General features: G+C 42.3%; 1 protein-coding gene across 3 annotated transcripts in view; it reads right to left on the bottom strand.

The window, feature by feature from the left end:
- Kiaa1958 (KIAA1958 ortholog) overlaps positions 1-4348 on the bottom strand; it is a 185453-nt gene extending 181105 nt beyond the window's left edge. For 2 of the 3 annotated variants that reach the window (XM_023707545.1, XM_023707546.1), the window contains exon 1: positions 4158-4334. The gene's annotated coding sequence lies outside the window, so the exon portion shown is untranslated. Of the gene's footprint in view, positions 1-4157 lie in introns of all 3 variants that reach the window. The other variant, XM_004647257.2, reaches the window with a different exon arrangement.
- Between the last annotated feature and the right edge of the window lie 2 nt (positions 4349-4350).

The following is a 4350-nucleotide window of genomic DNA, read 5'->3' on the forward strand; positions in this document are numbered from 1 at the left end:
GGGGGGGGGGGGCATCACACCTGAGGTTGAATCCTCGGACACTACAAAAAAATGTAAAGGCCGAGATCCAGGATAAGGAAGGAATTCCTCCCTCTTTGCTGGTAAGCAACTGGAAGATGGACATACCTTGTCTCAACATTCAAAAGGAGTCTACCCCTCATCTTGTGTTGAGACTCCATGTTGTGCTAAGAAAAGGTAAAAGTCTTACACCACTCCTAAGAAGAATAAGCATAAGAGAAAGAAGGTTAAGTTGGCTGTCCTAAAATACTACAAGGTGGTTGAAAATGGCAAAATTAGTCATCCTTATCCAAAGCGCCCTTCAGCTGAGTGCTGTGCAGGAGTTTTCAAGGCCAGCCACTGTGACAGACATTGTAGCAAGTGTCGTCTGACTTACGGCTTCAACAAACCAGAAGACAAGTAAATGAGTTAATAAAAAACTTCAGCTAAAAAAAATAAAAGTTTCTTAAATACTTCAATATCTTAAAGTTTTCAGAAGTTACTTTCCAATTTTTCTTCTGTGATGTTACTTCCCTTTCAGTATAAAAATATTACTGATGTCCCCCTACCACAGCTCTTTGATTTCTCTATTACTTGCAAGTGTGACAACATGTTTCTGAAATATATCCTATCACCAGAACTATTAGCATCACCACTAGGAAACAGTGAAAAAGCTTTCCAACTGTTTAAAGACTGCAAAACAAACCTGAATACCGCTGCATAATTTGCCTTTCTCCAGAAAAGCCCATTAAACTTTGTTGGTATTGGATACAAATAAAATCCCCAAATTTGCATTTCCAGTACTTTTGCTTTCTTGACCTTTATTTAAATTTAAAACTAAGCTTTACCAAACAACAGAATTTACACAGTAACTAGCCAACCACAGTCCTCATTACAGAATCTATGCAGGGCATTTGTTACCTAGGAAACAGACCAGAGCACAGGGAGAGTGCAATTTCAGTCCAGCAAAAGAATTCTCCAATCATGCTGGTAAATAATGTCTATAAATCAACTAATCAGAAAGTCAAGAAGCATCACATAAGAGTTAAACTCTGTGGAAACTTTTTTAAAGGGGGGGGGAGAAAAGGAAAGAAACTTATGGGGCTTCTCTGCTTAAGTAAATATTGTGAGCAGGTTTCTTTACAAACACAAACTGTCATAAAATAAAACTGTTCAAAATAAATGGCTTCTCTCCAATCTTCAGCTTCTCTATTTTTGACAGTATTTAAGAGAAAAAGCTTCTTTGGAGCCAGCCTCATACATCTGGCACCAGAATATTAATCCAAGAATGAATTCTGTGTTTTCAGCAAGCAGGATGGGCTTGTACTGGTCTAAGACAATATGAGATGACATAAAGGCTAGACTGAGAGGCTACTGTCCACACCTCTCACAGTCAGGCCAGTTGCCCATCAGGCTACAAAAGCCTGTGTGCAACAGAGGACTTCAAAGTCACAGATTATAAAAACTAAAACTGTTACTGTCCAACTTTCCCTTTATTATTAATACTAATCATTTGAGGGTTTCAGTTAACACAAACTGGCCATTTAAAGTTTCCTTGATGCAATATTGATAATTAAATAGGAAAATCTACAGCTTTTTAAAACCTATCAAATTTGCGGCCATCTTAGTGCTTTTCTTTTAATTTTTAAAAAAGACTAGTAAGTATCAGTTGCATTTTAAAATCCAATTTTATACAAATTCACATTTTCTGGAAGTAGCATTTACTTCTCACAATGTAAAAAGCAGCAGAAAAAAATTCAACCATAAAAACGAAAACTTACATGCTTTCCTTAACACCAACTTACCAAAAAGGGAGTAAGCTGAAAATAACATTCTCTGAAATGTGTTTATATTAAAATATTAATTATATAAAAAGCAAAAAATTAGTATCCGTGAAAAACAAAATAACTTGCTATTATTTTTGAGCCAGTCCACAGACACTACAGTACTGATCTAAGCAAACTGTTAGCACAAATACAACTCTGCCAAAACAATTAATATTTAGTTTACACAGTGACTCTTTGTTAAATCTTATCACTACCATTGACAGCCATGTAAACACATAAACAAGTGGTTCACTTGTTAGCTTATCTTTTTTAATACTTCAGCCAGCTGAAGAACTGAAATCCTAAGAGTGTTCTAGAACTCCCTCCCACCAGTGATGAGATAACCAGCCCTGATTTCAATGCCTCTCCTCTTTGCACTATTCACAATAGAAATGCGAGAGGAACATCAGTCCAGAGCCTACCAGAGCCACACACGTAGCTGGGTGCCTCAGTGCAGCTTTTAACTTTATTTACCTAATCTAGACCGGAAGTCACAGCAGAAGCTAGTGAAATATGATCACCTCCACAGTTTGCAGGATCACAGACGAATACTATTCTAGATTTTAAAAGAGTACATTGAAGCATAATCCAAAAATTTATAAAATCAGGCATACAAAAATACCAATCTAATGTAACTGGGGCATGAATCTAAGATAAATTTTTCTCCTAGAAAAAGATCACTATTTAAAAACAGGAAAAAAAAAATCAACATTTTGAAAATACCGAGCAAAAATGAGTTTGTCAATAAAAATTCATTAAACTATGTTTTTTCTCTGGTAAATTTCTTAAATCTTTCTTGATAAAAATTTGAATAACAAACATTTTTGCACCACAATTTCCTTCATGTTTAGATACTGCTTAAAAAAAAAAAAAAAAAAGGCCTCCACTCACGCCAAATTGTTGTATAACTGTATTTGCTTCTCAAAATTTTTGTTTAATCTCTCGGTAACTGTCACATTAAAGTCTGTCAACATGGCTAAGAGAAAAGACAAAAGTTTCCAGAACTGACCTGGAGATTAAGATTCATACAAAGATACAATCCAAATATCTACAATAAAAATTTTGAATTTGGAAATTTTATTCCCTAGATGCTAACTGAACTCCACTTACTATATGAATATCTACAGATACATATTAACTATTCACAAAGCAATTTAGCCAACTAATTAGAGAAAACAAATATCGTCCTACAGTACCCTTCAAAACACTGTATTCAATATATACAACTCAATCCTTGGGTTTCAGGCACAGAATAAACACACTGAGTAACACAAGATAGGAATAATGGGGGAGGGGGCAGTTCTAACAGTCCAGTCTTCCTCATGTTAAAGACTTCGTATCTTAGATAGGCAAATATTTAAGCCTGAACAGTAAGCTACATCATTTGTTTACTGCCCTCCAACGGAAGCCGTCATTACCCGACTCGCCTGACTGTTCATTTCATAGGTAGAATATTCTGTCATGCTGATTCTAACCGAGTGTGTGTGTTGGGTCGGGGGAGAGGCCAAAAAACTTTACACCAAAACTTCCAATCAAAAAAAAAAAAAAGAAAGAAAAGAAAAGAGCAAAAGAAAAACAGTATATGTAAGAATCACAGCTATGTTCATTTTCCCCTCTTGAAGTCCCTTCCTAGCCTTAAAAAAGCAATCTAACACATTTTTTGGCTTTCGTTTGATTTTCGCTTGATGTTGGTCAGCCCCACTGCCTTCTACCCAGGGGACTCCTGTTTCTGGATGCATTTGATCACAAATACAAATCACTGTGCGCAGCCTCAGATGGGGGTGGGGGACGCGGGAGGCTCCCGGAGAAAGCCCTCCTCCGTTAGAAACAATAAATAAGAGAGCGCAGCGATGCACGTTCCTTCACACACGCCCCACACGCACCTTGAGGTGCCTCCCGAGCAGGGAAACAAGTCGGGCAAAGCCCTGAGCCGCCTCTCCTTCTCCAGAACCACCTCAGACTTGGAAACTAGAAGGGCAGATCTTTTCTTCTTCCTTCCCGCCCTCCTTCCCACCTCCAACAGACCCGCGAGCCGCAGCAGGCGAGCCAGACCCCCGCAGCGCGCCGGCGGGAGACGCCGGGAGCCCGGCCGGCCGGGGAAACAACACCGCCGCCCGCCAGCCCGCCCGCCGGGTCTCCGCCCGGACCCCGCAGCCCGGCGCTGCCGACGTCCGGCCGCGCGCTTTCTGCCCTCGCTCCGGCCTCGCTCCCCTCCACGGAGACAAAAGGAGGGTTCAGCCGGGTCACGGCGCGGCCGCCCCCACACAAAGGGGCCCCGCGCCCGGGTCCGCGTCGGCGCGCTCGTCCCCGCCCCTCGCGCGGGCTCTCACCCACCTGCAGGTGTCCGTGCTTCTGTCCATAGGAACGCGGGCGGCGTGGGGGGCCTGCGGGAGCCGGGCGGCACGGGCTGGACGGGGCGGGACGGAGCGGCGGAGGACGGGAGGAGAGCGGCCGGAGGGCCGGGCACCCGCGGCAAGTGAGCAGGGAAGGCGCCCGCGGGCGGCGGACGGCGGCGCGGACGGCGGGC

The sequence above is a fragment of the Octodon degus genome, unplaced genomic scaffold, assembly GCF_000260255.1.
Source record: "Octodon degus isolate 3935 unplaced genomic scaffold, OctDeg1.0 scaffold00297, whole genome shotgun sequence".
Classification (NCBI taxonomy): domain Eukaryota; kingdom Metazoa; phylum Chordata; class Mammalia; order Rodentia; family Octodontidae; genus Octodon; species Octodon degus.